This window comes from Chinchilla lanigera, unplaced genomic scaffold (genome assembly GCF_000276665.1).
Source record: "Chinchilla lanigera isolate Chin_1 unplaced genomic scaffold, ChiLan1.0 scaffold00174, whole genome shotgun sequence".
Classification (NCBI taxonomy): Eukaryota; Metazoa; Chordata; class Mammalia; order Rodentia; family Chinchillidae; genus Chinchilla; species Chinchilla lanigera.
The window spans coordinates 1,445,369-1,470,343 of record NW_004955575.1 but is presented as its reverse complement, the minus strand read 5'-3'; positions in this window follow the sequence as shown (position 1 = coordinate 1,470,343).

Here is a 24,975-nt window from a genome sequence, read left to right as displayed (position 1 = left end):
GACCAAGTGGGTCTGAGCTCTCAGAACTAGTTTACTCTTAAGATCCTTAAATTGAGAGACCCATTATGTGTATTACTAGGATCATTAAATATTCTGTATATCTCAGATGTTCTCTCATTAAATTGTACTTTTTTTGAGGCAATTCATCTTTTCATTCCCATGCACAGCATGGTGCTTACTATGTACTTTTTAAGTTTACAATATGAAGGCGTCTGTGAATGAATGAATGTAGGTAAACAAAATTAGGTGCTTCTAATTTCTTCTGATATGAGATTATATTCTTACCAGAATCCTTAACAAGGCTGAAAGCTTCTGTCTGCCTTAGGGTGTTTGTACTTTCCATTTTCTTCCACCAGAATATTCTTCTGAAGTGTTTCAGGTGACTTCTGCCCTTACTTTATTCAAATCCAGTTAAAATCCTCAGAGAGTCCTTCCTCCACATCTCCACGGAAAATACACTACCAGAGTTTGCCGCCACCTCATCCTGATCTGTTTTCCTTAGTAGACCTATTGAATGTTTGCGTGTTGTCTTGTTTGCTCATTAAATTTGTGAAATTGCGGCCTTCGTTTTATTCCGTCCTATTCCTCCAGTGCCCTGAACAGTTCCTGGAAGGTAGTAGGAGCTTGGTGAATGTATGGTGAATTGATAAATCGAGCCTAGAAAAGCTCCCTAAAAATGGTGTGCGTCCCATGCTCAGGTATCCTAGCTTTTCCAGGCTCTAGTCTAGTGAATACCTTCAAAGTTCCACAGTCTGATAACATCAAAAATGTTGACTCTTCAAAAAAGTTAATTATTTATTGATCTCTCCTTGAGAATATGCATCAAGAGCTATAAACTCTTAGCTCCGAGTCCATTATTTCCTGGTCTTCACAGCTGGAAAGCCTCATGATGAATGACAGCTTATATTAAAGGCCTTGCTCATCTGCCATCATCGAGGAATAAGTAGATTTTGGGGCAGTGTAAAATTTTAAAATATTCTTACTTAGACTATTTTGTTGGTATGAAAATACTTAATAATTTTTGGACCTTTGCTTCTGGCCATACAGGGTCATAATCATTTATTTATCTTTTTGTCTGAAAGAAGTGAAAAACAGGACAAAATATATGACACAGTGGTTCTCCAGATACTGGGTATGAGGTGGTGAAAGACATCGATCTCTGTTTGGGAGACAAGCCAATCCCTATGGTTTCCTCAACTCACTATCTGGAGAGAGCTTCTAGGCCGTGGTATAGGGAAGGGAAGCCAGGCCAGATCACGACAGTCTTCCTGTGTTTGGGGGCTTGTGCTAGAAGTCTAGGGAAGCCAATGATTAGAGTCCATGGACCAAGCCCGGATCAATTCCTGCATGTGTAGATTCTCCTGAACCCCAGAAGGAATCACTCAATGATGAGGGGAGGCCTCTCTCTGGCTTATGTGACAAAGAGAGTGGAGATGGTTCTTAGCAGCACAGGTGGGACACATCATAGTTCCCAGGATCAAGTGAGCAAGCCAAATAAAAAGTGTACATAATGTACAATTCTACTTATAGGAAATCATGGAAAACTAAAACTAATCTGTAGTGACAGGAACCAGATTAGTAGTTGCCTAGGGACTGTTGTGGGGCAGAGCAATGCAGGAGGAAGGCACTGCAGAGGACGGGAGTAATCTTTTGGAAGCAATGGGTATATTCATTATCTTAACTATAGGGATGGTCTTACAGGTATATACAAGTATCAACCCCCAATGAACTTTATATATATTTTATTATATGTTAATTATATGTCAATGAGGCTGATAAAGATATGTAACAAAAATTTCCTTTATCCTTCTTCTTTTTTTTGATACTAGAAACTGAACTCACAACACTATGCTTGCCAGGCAGGTGCTGTGCCACTGAGCTATTTCTCCAGCCTTCAACCTGCATTTTTTAAAAGGGTCAAGTGAACATGGTTTACTACTTTCAGAGTAGCTCTGGATCATCAGTTTGAATATGGATTATTATTAGACTGTGTCAAAATGAACTCGGAAATACAGGGGGTTGAGTCTGGACTTGGGATGTTGGTCTACCCTTCAAGTTTCTCTAGCCTCCCTCTTTGCTGTCGACTTTCATGATCTCCTGCCAATAGCATGGTGTCCTCCCAGTTGAAACTTTGTGTCACGCACCGTTGGCCTCAAGTGCGTTAGTTACCAATCCCTTCCACAGACTAAATCTCGAGGCTGGCTCAGCAGGTGCTCTTACAACTCTTACTGTCCAGGACTAAGGAGCTCTCACTTGCTCAGCTTCCTTGGGCTACTCTTAACCTTCTTTCCTTCATTTTCAAGATCAGCACTAACAGGTGGCATGAGCATTGTTTTTTCAAAGGCATGGCCAGTAAGCGTTCTCTGGTCAGCAAATGAATGAATGAAAAGGGGTTAAAGTGTTTTATAACCTAACTTATGTAACTGTCTTTTTTATCATGAGCTGCTGATCTGTTTACGCTCTTTGGTTAGGACTGCTGCTCCGTGGCATCCTGCTGCTGCTCACGGTGAAGAGGACATTAGACACCAGTGCTCCAAGGTGTTAGTCCCATTGCACCAAGAGCATCTGGGTCCCAGAGGTGACGGGAACAGCAGCGTTACTGCTGTGGATAATGGCATGAACTTCATTCTGGTGTCAGCTCTAGAAATATGGAAATTAGAGTAATTGTTGACCAGGCAGAGAGCTGCCTATTTTCAGATTCTTTTTCTCCTCATCATCCTAAAGGTTTGAAGTTACTTCAGCAGCCTCTTTTATCATTTATTTTGAATGTGGCAAGGATTTCTCTGCAGATTTTTTCTTGACAGCCTCTTGCTGAACTTTTCTGAGAACAAGCATGCAAATGGTATATTTAATGTCTGGATAAGCCACTGATTTGGGCATTTGATATTTGCTGGAACATTGTGTCCTGAAAAAATGAAAACTACTAAAATGTAATCTCAGAAATGGAATATTGAAATGGTCATGAATGAGGAAGCACAGTCCAATTATTTTTGTTCCCTAGAGTATACAGAATGTAGAAATCTACATCTGGAGGGTTAGTACTTGACTTTAAGAAGTGTTATGTTTTAGAAAAAGTCCTTTTAAGAATAAGTAGAGAATATAAATAATTACATCTAAAAAACTGCTTGCTTAAAATTGCCATAAAAGGTGTAATATATAGGAGAGTAAGAGACATTTCTTGACATCTATCATTGAAATATTGGTGTTTAAAAATGAATTGCTGTAATACAAATAAATTTGGTTTTGCTACAGTTCTAATAGAAATACACTGAAATAATAATCCTTCTGAGGTGGATAGCTTATTTAACCTTCTTATTTTACATTGTGGAAAATTATTGTTCTGATGTATTCATTAATTAACTTAAGAATCTGTCTCAGAAGGCTTAATTTTGTGATACTAAAACTAAGTTCTTTCTTCTCACTGGGATAAAATGCAGCTGTGGCCTTAATCTTTTCATCCCTACTATGTCCAGGTCTTTCAGGGTGTGAATCTCCAGTTCACTTCACTCCTGTGGGTGGGGTGTATTTTCTCTGCCCTGTGACATTGTGTTTGAAGAGAATAGAGCAGAAGTGACAATGTGGAAGTTATGGGCCTTGGTCTCATGTGATTCTGCTTCATTTTAGTTCTGCCACTTCTATGGGAGAATGTGCCTAACCTTGCCTGTCCATGAGAGGAAGAGGATGGGAAACATACGGAGCATACCTTTCCACTGAGCTCAGGCCTTCCCACATACAGAAGTGCAAGTTAAGTAAAAATATAATGCACGCCACTGAGATGTTGTGTTTATTTGTTATACAGCAGTACCTAACCAACACATCCACAGACAAAACCAATTTTAATGATAGTACCAAAAATACTTATTCACTATGAGTTTTGTAAACATTTGTAGCAAGATGTTTTGTTTGCTTCTTTGGATGTGGGTTAGGATCCTAGGTTAGAAATAATCATGACATCAATTTTTTAGAAATAAAGAAGTGAGACCATGATATGATTAAATGAAATTAATATGGAAAGCCTCTTTTATACAGTGTTTGTCACCTAGTATGCATTCAGTAAGAGTTTGCTTAATGTATTTATAAATGAGTGAGTGGCGCTTCTTCATTTTTTTCTCCCTTTACTAATTTATGAGAAAGAAAGGCAAAACATTTAAAGAAGAGTTTTCAAATAGAAAATCAACCAGAAATAATTCACAAATCATTGTTTTAGGTCAGTAGTTCTCAACTGAATGTGATCCCCCCTGAAAAATAAGGCAATGCCTGAGGACATTTTTTACTGTCATTGTGTGTGTGTGTGTGTGTGTGTGTCTGTGTGTGTGTGTAAGTTAGGTAATGGTAGCTGGAAAGTAAGAGGTCAATGGTATTTCTAAACATCCTACAATGAACAAGATAGGCTCCCATAATGAATATTTATTGAATACAAATAATGGTTGTGTATCCTTTGATTTTTTTGGTATCATTTTGCTTGCAGGTTGCTAATTCCCTTGTGCTTTTTTTGCCTTCTCTGGGCAGTCTCCAAACACTGCCTGGACTTGCCCTTTGTCCTTTCCTTCCCCAGCCTCTCCAGCACTGCCTTCTCTTGTTTCTTCCCTGCAGTCTGTACACTTCTCTAGTAGAACTCTCCTCCCCTATTTTGACCCGTAAGATGGATTTTCTCTTCCTGAGAGCTCGCTTAACTAAGTTCCCTCTTCTGTCTTCCACCCAGTTTTTCTGCACACACTCTTTCCCCCCAGCTGATCTCTGCAAAGACTTGCAATGGAAGATCTAGATGTTGTACTGCTCTAAATCGATGGCTTTTTTTTTCTTAATAACAGATACATTAAAGTTTATAATATTATTTATTTTCTAGTTATGGTGACTATGTGGGATTATTGTTATTAATTTGCATGGTTTTGGGGGAATACATGGCAAGATTCAGATTTAGGTAGCCACTGTTATCTCAGCTATCCAGAAATGATGTCATTTCTCTTTTAACTTTGCTTACAGTATCCTAGCGGTATAGAAGTTTTGCAATTTTATCTAGTTAACTTTTCTTTTTTTGCAGTGCCAAGAAATGAACTCAGAGCTTTGTGTGTGTTAGGCAAGCACTTTACTACTAAACTATGCCTCCAGTCCCTTGTCTTTTTAAATTGCTTATGCACTTTTGTCATGCTTAGGAAATATATCCTCTCTTTAAGATTATAAAAGTATAATCTCATAATTTTCCCATTATGATTCTTTTAAACAATAAAACTTTTACAATCTAAAATATATTTATGTTATTGGACATAGGGATTTTATGAAAAGTTTTATAGATAGTTGTTTTAAAAATAATGTATTATTTCATAGCATTTGTGGTGTTACCCAAATTCTTAGTATAAAGAAAAATGAGGCATTTGTAAAGTGCATTTATAAAGGTTTATGAAGTAAAGGTTTTTGAAGTAAAAATTTCTTGAAAGCAGGAGTCAAAAAGCATGATACTCATGTCTGAATCAGTTAAACAGTTTGAGAGCAGTGTTAGTTAGAAATGTACCCCCTTTCATGTACACGTTTGAATTCATTTGTAACCTGCACCAACTTTGAGTAACTGTCTAAAATGAAAATCTTCAGAAATAAGCTAATATGTTCAACCAGGAATGGAAAATACATCTTGATTCATGTGCCAGCTCTAATTAGCTGATAATGGCTCCGTGGAACACTTGAGTTATGGAAGGTTCTGAGATGGTAGGTACTAATGGTAAGGATTCAGGTGGACATAGTACAGGTATTTTGAATGCAACACCTTTGCTGCCTCCACGAGCACTTTTTGTCTGGATTATCATGGCCTAGGATGGGCTTGGCACAGGGGAGAGTTTTCATACAGGAGCTAGGCTGTCAGGATTTGAATCCTGGCTCTGTCATTTACTAATTTTTAATCTTGGGTAAATTATGTAGGCTCACAGTATCTCCTTTATTTGTGAGTTGCAAATAATAATAATTCCTACAATAAAAAATTATTGTAAAGAAAAATTACTACATGCAATCTGTAAAATGTTTAAAATACTCTCTGGTTTATTATAAATATGGTTTATTTTTGTCATTAGTATTAATATTATAGATACTAAACAGATTATCTTGGAATGAACATATTCAATTGTTTTATTACTGTAAGTCTTTGGTGCATAGGAAATTCTGGTCACGTTTTGAGCCTGTTAATCATGTTTTTGGTAAGCTCAGCTATACAATAAGAGAATCATAGCCAACGTATTACTATGTTCTATTTAGTATCAATAGCAGAATCATATGCCAGGTATCGCTATGTTCTATTTAGTATCTACCAGCCCAAATTACAGAAAAGTTAAATCATTTTTTGGTAATAACCTTGCAAATCCTGGTCTACATACTATGTAATGTGACCCATGCCCTTACCAAAGTCAAAAAATGTTAGCAGGAGAATGATGAAGTGCTTATTATGAGGTGTTACTAGCTCCTCAGTAGGAAGCTATTAAGTACAGGAGCATATCATTAAAAGTGAATTGGAATATTGAATCTTTGACATTTATCTCCATAGTTGAGTTTATATATTTGACTAATACATTTCAAAGGGAATTCTAATAAGTACAGAAATCTTGTCTCAGGATGTTATATTGAAATGAATCACACAGCACATGCTATAGATGAGCAAGTGAACTTGACTCCTATTCTCAGGAAGAGGTTTTAAAAACTAAGGCGAGCATGTTTCGATTTGTTTATGTACATTTACTGCTAGGAAAAAGCCAAGCAGTCATCAATAGTACAGTTAAGGAAATGTATTGGATTTGAGCTTTCTTTTAAAAGAATCTCTGCATATGGGGTTTTGGATCACTTCCTAAAGTCAATACATGTTGACCTGAAAGGATCTCTTTAAAATCTAAAAGGATATCTATCCAAGGAGAGAGCATTTAGGGAGACTCTGTGTTTTAAAATTCTTCCTTAAAATAGATTTCTCTTTAAAAATAATCATTGTTACTTTTCAGGAACCAAATCATACATGTCACTGTGTTTGTATTTCCTATTGGAATATTTAAAGAGCATGATTGATGTGATCTACGCCCAGTGTATGAATTTCAGACCAGCAGCAGCACCTGGAGCTTGTTAGAAATTCGGACTGTCAGGCATGACCTCAGAGCTCCCAAATCAGTCTGCATTTGACCCAGGTCCTGGGGAGATGTATAAATGCATTAAAAGTTCCAACATAGCTACTGTAGGTTGTTAGACAATCTAATGAGAGGAGAGAGACTTTCACTAAGCACCTGGGAGGAGACCGTTACACAGCTTAGACTGGTAGTCCCTTAGATAAATACTAGTTGAATAATGTGGCAATAAAATGCTTACTCAAATGGCATGTTGATTTTGTGAAAAGAATGTCAGCTGAGGAAACTCAAATACAGAAAGTCAGTTTCTGATCTCTATAGGTTCTGCTGCTCCTGCCCCTTTATTTATATAGTTACAAAGGTATTGTTTGTAATGTTTGCTTTTATAGCCAGAAAAACACTGAACAGAGTATCCAATCTGTTTAGTGATGTAAGAGTTGGATTTTCACTGGGGAAAGTTATGCTAATTTCACAGCATTCACTTTTCAGTTCTCTGGAGAGAGATGATAGGAAATGGGCAGGTCATGGCTGTTGAATGAAGTCTGCAATCGTTGGCTAATTTAAAACAACAGCCCGGTGGTCATCCCACACACAACCATGAGGTGGACTGCTGCAGATGCTTCTGTCACAGGTGATATCCAAGAATAGCCTCTCTTTCTTGGGTTTTGAGCACCAGCAGACTTAAAGCCCCTTTTCCCATAGCTTGTCACGAATCACTCGAGGGACAGTCCCCAGCCTCCTAGAGACAGAGCAGACTAATGAGATTTGACCGGCTCTGGTTAGAGACCCAGGACTGTTAACTGCAGGAGTGACTCTAGTGACCCCAGTAAATTGATTTTTATGGATGGTCTGTTGACATAACAAACGAAGAGTTTGTGATTTAAGCAGGTTTCTAAGCCCTTAAATAAATAAGGTGTTTTCTAATAGTACTATTTTGTAATTCATCTTAAACATACCCACTGCTTCCTGGAAGCTCTCTCATTGTGTTATTTACAAGAAGGTTCTGTCTAAAAAATAATGTGTGTGTCATTTTTTAACTACCCTTCCCCCTCCACCAGCAAAGCTCAGCAACATATGAAACCTGGAGCTGTAATTGAATTTGCAATTTTAACATTGCTAGGAGATGGAAGTAAAAGGCTTACATCAGAACCCACCCAGAAACAATCTCCTTGAAATCAGACTATGCTGGTGAGGAACAGTTGTTGCCTAGGTGAGCTTTATTGCCAATTGTGGATGCGACTTGCTCTAGCCAACTTACCACAAGGGACATATAATGGGAGCCCCATATTCAAGCCTCTCTTGGAAAAAATCCATAAAAGAGCAGAGATGTGAGCCCTGCAATAAATTCTAGAGGCATTTGTGCCAGAGCAGTGAAATGATACCAATAACTCCTTAGTTGCATTAAGGGGACAATAAAGGGAATATACCAGCTTTTTTTTTTTAATGTGTTAGGGCCATTTTTTAATCAAAACTCATCAAAAACACAACAGAGCAGGCAACAACAGCTGTTTACCCTCTGCTTTTCATTCATTTCAGACTTCATTTTGGATTCATTTATCTTGCCACTTTTAGCCCATTGTTTGAAACAACCTTGATGATTGGTTCAAATACTCAAGGGCCTCATGAAGTGGTTTGGTCCATGCTCCTTCTCATCCTTAGATTTCATCCTGCCCTCTTGGTCTTGTCCTGTTCTCCTCAGCTACTCAGCCAAATTGTCTGCCAGCTCAGCTAGGCTGAGATGCACACCTACTGTGCACTGAGTATCACAGAGAGTGTGAAGACTGAGAACTCTTGGCCTTTGTCCTCAAAAGAGCTCAGTGCACTTTTGGGGATGCGCAGGATGAAGCAAGGAGGCTCAGCTGGGTTATTTGTTGTTTTTTTTTGTTTTTGTTTTTTTTTTTTGGTTTTTCTCCGGTACCGGGAACCGAACTCATGACCTTGCACTTGCCAGGCAGGCGCTTTTGCCGCTGAGCTAAATCCCCAGCCCCTCAGCTGGGTTAAATGCTAAGACCTTTCAGGAGGGGGAACACAGGACGGCAGCAGTAGTTAGCAAGGGTGTCTGGGGAGAAGGAGGCAGAGCTGGGCTCTGTGAGGAGGCGGAGGGTGTGGGCTACTGTGGGTGCGGTGGGTGCTGAAGGCAGGGCTGTCGGAGTGGAAGCTTCATGTTTGACATGGGAGGGAAAACTTGGGTGGACTGGAGTGGGGCACAAGGTGGAGAAAATAGTAAAGAAACACTTCATCTGGGGAAGACGAAACGAGTCACAAGAGCAGAATAGAATGGTGGCTCCTCCATTGTGGGAGAGAGCGAGGGGAATGGCTGTGGGGAGAGAGGGCAAGGGCCAACCAGAGAGACACAGGAAAGGGTTTAGAACCTCCACCCCGCTCTGGAGAGTCTACAGTTGCATCCTTCCTACCCAAGATTTCTCGGGGTATGCTCTGTGAACCACTTACACTGTTTGTTTTTAAAAGGCACATTTGGGGCTTCTACCCTGGGCCCGCTATGGACTTTGAGTAATTTCTGTGTATTTTACATACGAGGAAGCTGAGGCACCGGGAGGCTCAGTAACCTGCCTGTTTGTTGCAAAGCTGGTGTTTGTGCTCAGCTTCTGATGTCCACTCCGTTTCTCTTTGGTTGTTCCTGTTTCCATTTCCTCTCACTGCTGGACGGAGAAGCACAGCTGGCAACATCTGTGTGGTTGTGGCCTTCATGTTTTCACCTTTTAAAAAATATTTTCTTTTTTGTTTGCGTTTTCCTTGTGGGACAAACAGCATACTAATAAGAAGGGGAGTGAAAAGAAGGCCATCTATGTTTCATCTCGGGGACGGTTTTCATCGGTGATGTTTCCGCCTGGCTGAGAAGGAGGGGACAAGAAAGGGATGTGTGTCCAGGTGCAAGGTTTCAGTTTTGTTTTCATTTTTAAAAGAAGTTTCTTTTTTTCCTATAGGTTTTGATGTCCAATCAGTGAGAGAAGAAGCTTGACCTTCTTGTCCTCTTTCTACCTTTCCACTCACTGGAAGTGGCGGTTAGTCCAGCAATAGCCTTGGACAGAGAGGTGAAAGCCACCTGCTCTGGAAGGCAGCATCTCTCAGGCAGTCCCAACCACCTATTGTATTTCTGTGCCATTATGTAGAAATAAACATTGTTCTTTTCTTTTTCTTTTTGGCAGGAAAGAGAATTGAACCCAGGGCCTTTGCACAGAGCTGCATCCTCAGCCTCCCTATTTTTTTGAGACAGGGTCTTGCTAAGCCTCTAAGTTGCCCAGGCTGGGCTTGAACTTGCAATTCTCCTTCCTCAACATCTGTCTTATTTAAAAACCACAGCAACAGCATCATAGGTAGTTCTGAGGACTTTCTGGAACCTGTCCACCTAAGTTCAGTACCAGCTCTATCACTTGCTAAGTAAGCAAGCTATTTAAACTTCTCTGTGCCTCAGTTTACACATTTAAAATAGGTATGATGCAGTCCTTTTCCTCCCAGGATTATTGTGAGCATCATACAAAATGTTTAGAATAGTGCCTAGCATATAGTAATCACCAATAGATGTAATTATTACCACAGATATTTAGTATGTATATAAATATAACTATTAAACACCAAAGAAGTAGAATGATGGCTAAATACAAACCTGGCTCTGAGGGATGTGAAGCAATCTGCGTGGCAGGGAAATCGAGGAAGAAAATGAGTTTCCCACTGGTCTGAGATCAGCTCTGCAATAAAAGGGAGGTCGGTGTCAGAGGAGGTATGACTCCCTATTGTGTGTAATAAACAACCTATAAAAAGGCCCCTGGAAAAGGCAGGTTATTGGTTGACTTTCAGACTCCAGGGTAGGCAAAGGCAAAGGCTAGTGTGAACACACTCTGGAGCCACCAGTGTGCGAGTATGTAAGCTACACTGCTGTCCCCCTGGGGACAGTGAGGTGCAGTGAAAGGTGCTAGCCTGACGGAGGACGGGACCTGGGCTCCCGGCCCTGCTGCCTACAAGCTGCGTGTTTTCTGTGGCTTCAGTTTCCCCATCGACAGCAGAGGGTTTGATTTCAAGTCTGGATTCTCAGGCCAGCACTGCCTGGAGGAGTTCTTTGGAATTAGGTGGAAATCATCATGAATCTTCATTGTTTATTTCTAATACAATAGACAGATATGTATTGGTAGTCCAGCCCTTCTCTTCAGAACGTGATATGTCTGACTGGGTGAAGACATCCACCTTGCTGCGTAGATCCTGGTTCAACTGTTCTTTCATTCCATACGCACTTATGTGCCAACTCCATGAGGGGCCTGGGTACAGTGACGAACCAGTCATAATATCTGCCTCCTGGCACTCACAGTATGGCCTTGACAACCAGCATGCCAGGGAGCCAAGAACAGAATACATTGTTAGACAACTGCACAGGCATGAAGGAAAGCCATGGACTTCACTTGGTGGGTAGGCTACTGGGAGACTTCTGAGGCATTAGACACTCATATTTAGGTGGGAAGGAACCAGCGGCTTGAGGAGAGGGTGGAATAGGGAAAAAGATCCAACTAGCGGGATCCCAGACACAGTAAAAGTTGCTCACAGCCACTTTTAGTTTAAAGATAAAGTATGGAGTTAATATTTCATGTTCTTACCATGAACACTGAACCATAAACTTTTTTCTAATGTATTTTTGAAAAACAAAAATGCAAAGCCATATGTAAAAATGAAAAAAAATGTTAGTTATTGGAAAAGTTGGAAAACAAAGGTACTACAGAAGGAAGCCCTCTTCTTATTCTACGCGGATGTTGTCAGATATTATATCCACATCCATCTCTGCATCTATGTTTCTTTTGCTATCTATAAAGTCTATATTTATATCCACATCTATCCCATTTTCATTTCCCTGTCTATATCTCCAAGGAGACATATAACTTGCATTATTTTACAACTTGCTTTTTGACTTGTGAAACAAGTCCCAGGCACCATATCATTTCAACTGTAAATATTTCAGAATACACATATCTTTTTCCTAGGGCTGTTCATACTGCATTTGAGATGGTGAGAGAAGTGACCATAATGTCAGTATCAGTCATTGCATTTGGGCCACCGAGAATAATTGGGCCAGCAGTTCTTAATCTATCAGCTTTCTAGTAAAAGCAACACCAACTATTAACAGTTGTATAATGGCTTCAACTTTTTCACCTACACCATCTCATTTTATTCTGTTAGGAAACATTTTTATTCATGTTTTATGGGCAAGGAAATAGAAGCTTAGAGAAATGACATAGACTTTCTCTAGTCAATATAACTCACACATTATGAGACTAGGTCTGAAGTTTGTTTGTTTGTTTTGTCTTTTTGAGACAGGGTCTCACTATGCAGTTCAGGCTGGCCTTGAGCTCACTTTGTAGCTGAGGCTGGCTTTGAACTCGCAATGATCCTCCTGCCTCAGCCTCCTGAGTGCTGAGATTACAGGCCTGGGCCACCACACCTGGCTTAGGTCTGAAGTTTGAGCACCTCGATGGCTTCTGTATATTGAGACATGCCTGATGCACCCAAATTGCAGTTAGCAAAATGCTTTGAAATGTTAATTGGATATTAATTAGTGATTTGAAGTGTTCTATCTCCAAGTCAGAGCAGATAAGACTCAAGTAAATACCTGATGATTCATTGACAGGATTCTACTTTTAAGAACTTACTGCCACATGCACAATATGAGTAATTAATTTTTCCTTCCAAAAATATAAATATGCTTTTAAATTCCAGAAAGACTTGCATACCAATGGAGCTGCAAGGTTTTGTTTCTACCCGTGAATGCTTAGAGTTTTTTGTAAAGTAACAAACATGTTCAACTTGAACACAAATCTCCAGCTTCAAGTAATACTGTTAAGTATGAACAAAGGGATGTGTGAATCAGAGGAAGGTACACAAATGACGTTGTCTCCTCTCCAGCAGGGGAAATCAAGCCCTCCTCATTATTCTAGTCAATTGGAGCAAACAGATTCTGTGGATGCGTTTTAAACAGCTCATCTAAAATGGCTTGAGGCGAGCGGGCATTTGAAGTTTTACAGACAACATTCTGACTGCTATAGATCATTCTTATGCACACAAGGTACCTCGACAACCCCACAGACAGGCATGAGTTTTGCTGGGGATTAAACTGATCATTTTTGTATGCTATGAGATGGTTTCCATCTGGGTTGTCAGACTTTTACAGACACAGAAAAGCAAATATTTTTAAATTTAGAAATATCCCATGATACCCCTGGTAATAATAATGGAGAACATTTCCCTTGCATTTTGGAGTTCACCAGGACTTTAATTATCTTACTAATAGCAACTCTGAGCTTGACACTATTTGCACTCCTAGTTTCTAGAGGAGGAAAGGGATGAGGAGACATTCAATGACTAGAAACTACATCTTTCAAACACAGGTTCCTGTGTTTTCTTCTCTAGCAATCTTCTGCCTTACATACTCAACAGTTATAATGAAGAGTATGATTCCCCTCTGCTGAGTCCAGGGCAATGTCTCTTTTTGATGGTGAGGATTATTTGTTATCTTCTAATTCTCCTGCCTCTGTGGAGGGGGATGGCTGTCACTTCCAGGACAGAGGGTTCCCCTCATAAGACCTGTGCATGCCTAGGGCTATAGAGGTATCAAAATGCTGCTTGGAGCTCTGGCCAGGACAGGTCCTCTCGTGGCTACAAGCAACTGCTTCTCCAAGGCAGGGAAAGCGAGATCCTCCACCTCTCCCTGGAGTCTTGAGCTTTCTTGTGTTTTAGTAGTGCTGAGGCAGGAGACTAGGGCAGGGCAAAGGTGGCCAGGGAAGTAGGCGTGACCTGTTAATTTCAAAATTCTAGACCGCCTGCGCAGAACAGTTACCCAATCAGTGCTGTTTTCAGTTCCTCCACTGAGAGCTCTAGCAAGTTTTCCATTGGGCATCCTAGACCCGTTGCCAGCGTGAGAGATACAAAGGGACAGCTAACACTGCGTCTTTCACAGAGACCAACTCCCACCCTCTAGAGCGTACTTATTTTCCTTCTTTTACTTGGCCTATATCGTGCTCTGTAGAGCATGTTTCATTTTTTTTCACCTGTAATAAATGTAAAACCTCACTACCTTTGGTGCCTGTTCTGATGAACTCTTTGCTCAAGACAGAAAGAACGTAAAAACCACCTCTGGAAGGAGACTCCAGCACCCAAACCCACTAAATTCTCAAATGGCGGTCTTGGAGCAGTTGTGAGGGCTGGGCTAGAGCACAGAGCACGCCCGTGGGCGAGCCAAATGAAGTGTCTCCAAAGTATGTGTTACTATTTTTCAAGTAAATGAGCTTGCTATTGGGCTTCATTAAAATAGAAATTAATTTAAGAGCAAGCCTGAATGCTTAGTAGCCTTTTGCAGTGATATATTTTTGTAACCCACAGTTATGAAGACTGTTGCCACTGTCTGTGGGAAACGGCAGAAATGCTTAAGTGAAAATCTCCTTTTCCACGGGAGGTAGGGACAACCATCGGCTTCCAGAGGAGCAGGGCACTCCGTGTTGCTTAAAGCCACGATGTGTCCTCTTGCCAACAGACACAGATTCCTGCCCTCTGAGGCAGGAACCGCAGAAGCCTCAGAGCTCAGCTAGTCAGAGTCACTGTTTCATGGGTGCGGACCCCAAAAGCAGGAGAGGTGAGGTGGCCTGCCCAGGTCACACACAGTGGAGGCAGCCAGAGTCGGGTCTGAATCGTTTGACTCTGAGTTCAGACTCTGCTGAGTACTCACCCCAATAAGTATCCATTCTGCTTGGTACGCTGACGATTACCCCATTTGAGGAGAACCCATTTGACTGCCATTTTCAATAGCCCTTCATTGTAACGGCCTGATGACTATGTAGGAATTAGTCATCACAGCAGTGCTGTGAGGTAGATGGTGTCAGTCAACTTTTTGGGTGGAGAAAGCTAAGACATTAAGTACTGTAATTAAGCACTTACCCAAAGGCATGCATCTGGTACACATGAGTTGGGCTATACCCTAGGGACACATCAAAGTCCATGTTTTCAACTACTAGACTGTATAACTATATCAGATCATATGATACTTTCTGTTACATAATTTGTTTTTTTTCCACTTAGAAAGATATCATAAAATGATGTTTCCTTATAAATTCACCCTGTTTTTAAAAATTGATTATACATATTATACTCTATTATGAATAGCTTCCTTATCATTTTCACTAATAGAAAGAATGTTAAATTTTGCAGAAAATTCTTTGTTATTTATTTCCTTAGGGTAGATTCCCAAAAGTGGAATTGCTTGGCTAAATGGCATGTGCATTAGAAAGATCTGCTATTTGTAGCAGTCTGCCGGCGTTAACATCAAAATACCCTTGACTGAGTGGCTTCAACTATAGAAATTTATTTTCTCACCGTTCAGGGGCTTGAAAGTCCAAGACCAAGGTTCCAGCAACGTTTAATTTCTGATGAGGGCTCGCTTCCTGACTTGCAAGCTGCCCCTGCCCTCACGTGGCCCTTTCTTGGTGTGTGCCTGCTCACAGATCTCTGGTGTCTTTTCCTCCTTGCAAGGACACCAGTCTTATCAGATTAGAGCCTCACCCTTGTGACTCATTTAATCTTAATTACTTGCTCACTCGGCCCATCTCCAAACACTATTCTGGGAGCAAGGGCTTCAACACACAGCCTGGGGGAGGGGAAAAACTCAGACCTAGCACTGTATATTCCAAACTACCCTTCAGAAGGAGTGCACAGCTTGTGTGTCCCCCACTGGTACATGAAGAGGTTGCACACTCCTGCTCCTTGGCCAACACTGGGTTTTAGCACTTAAATTTGTCAGTTTGTTGGGCTAAATAACAGTGTTTCTGTGGTTCTAATAGCATTCATTTTTCACACCTATGCACAGATTTTCTTTTATGGATTTCCTACTCATTCAGCTTTTCTATTTGGTGTTTATCATTTCCCATGCTTTGTAAATATGCTACAAAATTTTTGTGAGGTTTTTTTATGTGTGATACTGGGATTGAATCTAGAGCCTTTACAATCAGCTACATCACCAACCCAGTTTAAAATTTTTATTTTCAGGTAGGCATGGTGGCCCACGCCTGTAATCCTAGCACTTGGGAGGCTGAGGCAGGAGGACCATTGTGAGTTCGAGACTAGCCTGGGTTACAAAGTGAGCTCAAGGCCAGCCTGAACTGCACTGTGAGACCCTGTCTCAAAAAGACAAAAAATAAAATAAAATAAAATAAAATTTTTATTTTCAGACAAGCTCTCACTAAGTCACTAAAGTTCTCACTAAGTCATTTCCCCAGACTGGATTTGAATTAATGATCCTCCTGTCCCAACCTCCTGGAGTACTGAGATCGCAGGCATACCCCACCATGCCCAGCTTTCCAGGTCTTTTGTACTTTTAAATTTTGCTTATGATTATGATCTCATTCATTTTGTTGTGGTTTATTTATTCGATGATATCATTCCTTAAAATCAGATTTATAATTATCAACAATTACTTCCTCTATTTTATATGGAAAAGTTTATTGCAGCAAACCTAAACAAATGGATAAGCAAAAAAAAAAAAAGAAAGAAAATCAATTCCTTAGGTGTAACCCCTATAAACATTTGTAGGTATAGCCAGCCCTCAGGTATCTCCTTCCAGACTTCCTTGTGCAAACATACGATTATATTAAAATTTTGCCAAAATTCATTCTTGTATCAAAGCCAGCTTGTGCACTGTCCCAGGTCGGCTGCGTCTTGCTTCCCCTTGCCTTTCTGATGGAGCTGCCCCGGTAATCGCAGCTACCAGCCCTGCGCCTGCAAGGAGACATGCTGTGCCTATCCTCAGGCTGGATTGGACCCCCGGGGTGTGTGGCACTCCAGTGGCTGCCTGGAGAGGCAATCCGGCCAGACAGGCGGGAGAGGCTAATGCCGGTGGGGTGGACTTTGACAGTGAGAGGCAGAGGGTGGGAAGGGCCTAGCAGGTAAATCATTCCTCCTTTCTCACCTTATGTACTGTCCTGACAACGAGGCTACATATGGTACTACCTCTCCGGACACATTTTGTTTGTGCACTCAGCTCTGTTATTTTATTAATGCACCACGAGACATGTACTGTGCTTCCTTCCAGCCTCATTTTCTGTTTCCTTCACTCATGGCTCCCTAGGATGGCACCTCCAATAGAGCAGTAAAGCACTAAATCTTTGGTGTCAAACTCTACACATCAGGTAATTTTAGCTTGTATTTTTATCCTGGGACGGCAAATATGTTTGGCTAATGTTACATGTTAATTCTGATCAATTGGCTGTGGCTATTTTGAGTGCTGTACTGAGAAAGATTTAGAAGCTCTGCTCTAAGCTGAGCTGGAAAGAGTCATGAGTGACAGGCAGTGTCTGCCACGCCTGTTTGGAATGCACTTGGCAGTAACAGATTACAGATGCCACAGTGGCCTCCTGAAAGGTTATCCAAGTTTATATGGTAGGAGCTGCATTTGTCCCACACCTGACATGGGATGGTATCATTTTTGAAGAAATTATTTTTTTCCTTTGATAGGTAAAAGTCAACTGTCTTATTTTATTTTAATTTTAATTTCTTTGATTTGAAAGTGAAAACATTTTCATATCCTTATTGATTGTGTTTCCCTTTTGAGATGTCCAATTCTCTCTCTCTTCTCTTTCTCTCTCATTTCTAATCTTAAATTTTAATTTTGAAGCAAAGTGATATATACCATTAAAAATCAAATAATACTAAGCGGCTAATAGCAAAAAATAGCAGGTCACTTTCCAGCCTTCATACCCTAATTTTTCTTCCCATAAATACTATTTCCATTTATTATTTTATTATTTTTATTTTTTGGCAAGGAGGGGAGGTAGTTTGCCTCAATGTTTTAAACAATATTCCTACAGTTGCTATTTTATAATTTTCACTTTTAGGTATTTGTTGTGGCTTGTGTCTAGATGTGCCCCCAAAGCCTTATTTATTAACTCATAGCTAGGAGTATCGGGAGGTGGCTGGATCTAAGGTGTGTGATGCAGGGATTAAATTGTGTGATGCTGGCATTAAGAGTGTGTGACTACTAAATCAGCCCACCGGTTTAGCAGAGTTCTGGGTATGGATAATGGCAAGGCCCCCCCTGGGTATGAGTGGTACCACCCAAAATGTGGGTGGCCTGGAAGGGATAACAGGCAGAGGTAGGCTGATGCTGCCGCCTGCTGCTTTGCTGTCTGCTGCCCGCTTGCCATGGATTATTTCTGTTCTGCCATGCCCCTCTGCCACACCGCCCTTCCTTTGACCCAGCGAACTATGGACTGAAACCTCTACAAACTGTGAGCCAGATAAATCTTTCCCCCTTTAACTTTGGGTGTTGGATATTTTGTCTCAGCAAGGAGAAAAGTAACTAAGACAGTATTATCCATGGACAGTCTTCTATGAAAGATAAGAATTTACCTGTCCTGTCTTCTCATTCCTCATTTCCCTTCCCAAAACACTTTCCCTTCTCCCATTCTCCCCATGTATATGTATAATCATTTGGGGGTAAATCAGTATTGAGGATGAACATCATTGTGAATACCTAAGTACTTTTACAGCTAACTCTCAGCATGTATTATGATCACCTTTTCTCTAACCCTTTTCCCCTTGAGCTGATTGCCTCAGTTTTTGTTTCTTTGATTTCCTATGCATTTGCCACAGTATAATTCTAGACTCTCTGCTACAGCTGTCAAAAATCTGTACAGAAATCTTCCTGTAGTACTGAAGACTTAAGGTAACCTATCAATTCCATTGTCTCTTCTGGAGCCCTTGTCCTTATGTGCTGATCTGTTTTGATTGCTCTTCATGTTTGCTGTCCAGCTACCAGCCAGATACTTCTTCACCATTAACCCGAGGATTTCTGTCATCCTGTTTCTGTATCAGGTTCCTAGCCATAAGGATTCTAGTCTTAGCTACCTTTCCCCCACCTTTTAAACTTTTTTTTTTTCCCCCAGTACTGGGATTAAATACAGAGCCTTTGTACTGAGTTGCATCCTCAGACCTTTTTGGTTTTTTTTTTTTAAAGACAAGGTCTCACTAATATGGCCTGGGCTTGAATTTACAATCCTGCCTTAGCCTCCTAGAGTGCTGAGACCATAGGTGTATGTCTCCATGCCCAGTATATGCCCTTATTTTGATGGGAGTATATGCTCTACTTGCTTTTTCTGAAAGTCCTAAATGTTGTTACCCTGTGTCATCCAGCGGGAAGGCAGACTCACAAAAACATGGTATGTCCTTGTTCATCTTATTCACCATCCGGACACTGTGAGACTTCTGGCTCTTCCCCAAAGTTAAAATGACCATGAATGGTAAACATTTTAATCAATTCAGGACATCTAGGTAGCCACGACAGTGCAACTAAAGACATTCAAGAAAGAGGACTTCCAGAACGGCTTCAGAAAATGGCAAGAAGGATGGGACAAGTGTGTTCAAAGCAAGGGGGTGTATTTTGAGGGGGATTAGTTGCAAGATGTCTTTTACTGTAATACATTTTTTAAAAAGTTTTTAAACATTCACTGCACTTTTAAATTACATCTCATAGGCTAACATTCAAATTTCAACAGCTGAACACACAGTTTTGCTCAGTTAATTATTAAGTACAGGTGTTTGGCAGGCAGCTTCCTTCTGATTTAGGGTTCCTGCTTCTCCTGTTTGGAGACCCCATCAGGGTATTGGGACCTCGTCTAGGTAATCTGGAAACACCACACGTGACAAAGGAAGAGAACATGGAGGATCATGGGAAAGGTCTTGGGAGGACTGGCCTAGAAGTAGAGTGCCACCTCCCCTCCCATCCCATGATCAAGACTCAGTTATGCGAGGCTCTACAGTGAAAGAAGGCTGGGAGCATCATCTATCCATGTTCAGTTAGAGGAGGACAAGTCACACTGTGACAACTGGCCTACTCAGTCACAGCTGGAAATCGCATCTCTTTACAACTTGAAAGGCATTCCTTTTTGTCTCGCGGCTTCCCATACTCCCTGAAAGTCTGACATAATTTTGACAGCTGTTTCTTTGCATTTGCAATTTCTCATTTGATAACTGATGAAAGTTCAGTGGAAAAACGTTAAATGAGGGAAAATGTATTCCACTGTCATGTTGTGCGTAAAACTGTAGTTCCTAATGGAGGTGATTTTGCTCCACAGGGGATATTGGGTAATGTCTAGAGACATTTGATTTTCCTGACTGGGCTGTGTGTGTGTGTGTGTTGTGTGTGTGTGTGTACGATGGCTACTGCAGTTTAGTGAGTAGCAGCCAAGGTGTTGATAAACATGTAACCATGCACAGGCCAGACCCTGAAACAGAACTATCCAGACACTAATGTCAGTAGTGCCAGACTCAGGAACCACACCCTGAGATTATGTCTGGGCTTTTAGTTCAGGACACATAGTCACTGCCACCATAGTGAAGCACACACACTGGGCACAGAGGGAATTTTGATGAGATTTCCCTAGAGGTTAAGGAGGGTTGCAGCTGTGGTCTTATCTCCTGTGCAAGAAGCTGGCCTTACTCTGCTGTAGCTAGGACGTGGGTTCCCAAAGCAGGTTCAATACAAACTAAGTCACCTGGGGGATAACTGATCTCTATGATTTTGGCTCTCTATCTCCATGAACATGGATTTCTATTTTATTCTCGTATTCCTTAGTGACTTTCAAAGTAGAGTTTTGTAATTTTTTCCACTAAGGTTATTATCTGTTTTATTAGATTTATTCTTAGGTATTTCATTCTTTGTGGCTCCTATGAATGTTATCTATTTTCTTTTGATAACTGTTTGTTCAATATTTCTCCCTTATTAATTTTTAAAAATTTGAAATATATAGAAAAATGGACCTAACAGTACAATGAACAATGGTAACTTGAAAAAATTTATATTTTTCTGTGCTTATTATTAATGTGCAGAAATAAAATTATTTTTGTATGTTGACCTTTTAAAAATCATATCCATATTTATAGCAGCATAATTTATAACAGCTAAGATCTGAAAACAGCCTAGATGCCCATCAACAGGCGAATGAATAAAGCAAATGTGGGAGATATACACAATAGAATTTTACTCAGCCATAAAGAAGAATGAAATCATGTCACTGGCAGGAAAAAAGTGTAGAAAGTTAAATATCACATGGTTTCTCCTATATGAGAAACCCAAAATATAAATTAATTGAAGAGTAAAATAAAGGACTGATGGTAGGAGACAGAGAGGCAGACTTGTTGGAGATGGGAAGAGGATTGAGAGGAGGTGGAAGGGAAAGGGTAGGAAATGGGAAGGAAAATGATCAAGTTAGGATTCACATGCACTAATTCCCCCAGACAAACGTACTAGGTATTACAAACATACATGAATGAAAAGTAATTTGTGGGTCTGTATAACTAGCTTGTAAAACTCTTCCATTCATTTAAAATAATCATCCTGGACAATATAGCAAGACACTGTCTCTGAAATCAACAAGTAAATAAATATGAGTATAGTTTTGCTCTATAGAAGATTATAACGTTGGCAAATAGTGACAGTTTTTTCTTCCTTACCAATTTTTGAATTTTGTTTTTCTTTTTCTTGATTTTTCTTTTTCTTTTTTCTTTTTTTTTTTCTTTTTGTACTGGGGATTAAGCCCAAGGCCTTTTCACTGAGCTACATCTGCATTTATTTTATTTTATTTTATTTTTTTGAGACAGGGTCTTGCTATGTAGTTCAGGCTGGCCTTGAACTCACTATGTAGCCCAGGCTGGCCTTAAATTTATGACAATCCTCTTGCTTCAGCCTGTCAAGTGCTGGGATTATAGGTGTGTGCTGCAATTTTCTTGTTTTGAGACAGGGTTTGGTAAGTCACTAAATTGTCCAGGCTGGGTCTGAATTTGGGATTCTTTGGCCTCGGCCTCCCACTGTGCTGGGACTACAGGTGTGTGCTACCATGCCTGGCTGTTTTCTTTTTCTTTCTATGTAGTTCAGAGCAGTATTGCAGTATTAAGAGTGCCGAACCAGTAGACATCCACTTTTTATTCCTGTTCACAAAGGAAGTACTTCTAGCTTGTGATGTTCCTGGTTAATAAGAAGATGTCTCTACAAAGCAGTTGAAGTGAGGTGTTTGCTACAGGACTTTTGGTAGTTATTATTTATTAGATTAGAGAATTTATTTTTATGCCAATTTGTTAAGTTTTTTAGCAAGAATAAATGTAATTTTTTGTCAAAATTTTTTTTGCATCTGTTGGGGTGTTTATATAGTTTTTCTATTTTCATCTGTCAGTATGCTGAATTGTATTGATAGATTTTTCTCTTAAAATATCCTTGCATTTTGGGGATAAACCACTTTGGGAAATATAGTCTTTATTATTCATTTTGGATTTGGCTTGTTAATATTTTGCTCAGGATTTTTGCATCTTTATTCATAAATGCTACTAATCTATAATTTTTCTTTCTTATACCAGCCTTATCTAAATTTTATATTAAGGTTATATGAGCCTATGAATAAAATTGGGAAAATCTGATTCTTGAATGTTTGTCTGAAAATGTCATATAAATCTAATGTATTCTTTGGCAGAAGATTTTGATTACTCATTCTACCTTAGTGTTAGAGAACTATTCAGGTTTTTTTTATTTTATATTTTTCTAAGTAGTTTCTCATTTTGCTTATATTTTCTCATTTATTGGAGTAGAGGTATTATTATTAGTGCCTTTTAAATCTTTTTCTTATTTGGTAATTTTAATATATATAATATAATTTCTAGCTTGAGGTTTTTCAAGAACTCTGGTTTTGCTGACTTTCTATGATTTTAGCAACTACTCTTGAAATTTTACTGAAATAGATTTCATTCTAGCTCATATATTTTCTTCATCCAGAACAATAAAAGGTGCTAGAAATTTCAAAGCCACATTTTCTTTTCTCCCTGAATTCACACATCTTTTTCCTCTGCTCATATCTTAGCCAACTTTTTTCCCCCTTTCATTACTGGGGATTGAACCCAGGACCTTGTGCATGCATGGCAAATGCTCCCCAGCCTGTAGCCTTATCTTTTTTAAGCCTACAAATTGCGTATTACTTTTGATATAATTTTGATTTATCAATGTTTGTGTGGTGTTGCCTATGTGAATATCATATTATCTATTTTTAAAACACTTCTTGTGTTTTACACTTCCATCTGGAACAGAGTCCAGCAAAGAATAACTTTCCCCCTTAAGTATACCCTTTAGAAATTCCTTATTGAGAATCTCAAGTTTTGTTCTGCTGATGTGTTTTAATTTTGTTCTTGAAAGGCAGTTTTTGAAGGAAAAACTTCCAGATTCACATTTATTTATTTTCATTTAACATATCGGAGAAATCATTCCACACTGGCTTCCACTGTTGGCTTTGAAGAACCAGTAATCAATCTGTGTGTCTCTCCTTTGTAAATAATTTGTCTTGTCTCCAGCTGATTTTAACTATGATGGTCTCCTTATCCCAGGCTTTCCTCTAATTGCTGTGATGTAGTTAGCCTTTGTGTTTGTTTATCCTGTTTGGAATTCATGTACTTGTTGATTTGAGAATACACAGAACATTCTGTAATATCCTTTCCTCAATCTCTTCAAAGGTTGCACCCCTTAATTCTTTGTAAATTCCCTCTTGCTTTTAAAACTCCAAGCAGACATATGTTGCGCTTCTCATCACCACCTCTGTTCCTCTGAACTTCATTTCTATATATTAAAATAAGTACAAATGTATTTATGTGTGTGTCTTAGTTACTTTTCTCTCATTGCTGAGACAAAATACCCGACACCTCAAATTTAAGAAGGAAAGGTTTATTTAGCTCACAGCTTGTGGAGGCATCAGTCCATAATCAGCTGGCTCTGAGGCAGGGTGGCATGGCACAGGGGCAACACTTCAAGGCAGCAGAAGACAGCAAAAGCAACAAGAGCAAAAAGGGGGGAAGAACAAATCTCTTTTCCTCCCTTATATTGTAAGCGGGCTACCACCCATGTAGCACTCAAACATCCATGCCCTCCTCTTGCACAGGTTGAGGATGTTTACAAAGTGAGGACCCTGGGTCACTTAGTTAAACTTCTAAACTTCTCAAGTTGACACAATGTTTATATTTACTCTTTTTTTTTTTTTTTCTGGTACCGGTAACCGAACTCACAACCTCACACTTGCCAGGCAGGCACTGTGCTGCTGAGCTAAATCCCCAGCCCCAAGTTGACACAGTGTATCAACCTATACAGTGTGTGCATCTTTGGTTTTTTTGTGTTGTATTATAATTTCTTTATAATTCTTATTAATGAATCATCTCATTAATTCTGTGTATAATCAGCTGTTTAATTCACCCATTAAGTTTTTTGATGGATTTTCTTTAATTAAAAAATTAATTGAAAAATTTAAAAAAAGTTAAAAAAAATTAATTGATTTTATTTTTTAGAGCAGATTTGGGTCCATGGCAAAACCAAGTGGAAGGTGCACTGAGTTCCCACAGGGTCTCCTTCCACACACATCCCAGCCTCCTCACCATCAGTACCCCAGCACTAGTGTGGTACATTTGTTACAGTCAGTGAACTGACATCGCTACACCATTCTCAACCCAAATACGTACTCTACGTTAGGGTTCCCTTACTATGTACCATCTATGGGTTTTGACAGACGTGTAGTGACACAGATCCATAAGTCTAGAACACATGGACTACTTTCCCTGCCCTGGACATCTCCTGTGCTCCACTTACTCTTCCCTCTCTCCCCACAGACCTTTTCCACTAGGAGCCTTCCAGGTCAGGAGGTTGTCAACAGGCTCTCCTGGGCGTTAAAGAAAGCGGGCCACCAGCTATCAGACTTGAGTTTTTATCTTTTACTCATGTTGGGGCTATGGTGTTGCATTGCTCCTCAACAATGAAATATCTTAAATCTACTAAAGTCGCCCATCAAAAATGACAGTTGACCCATTGTATCCACAGGGTCTGCAT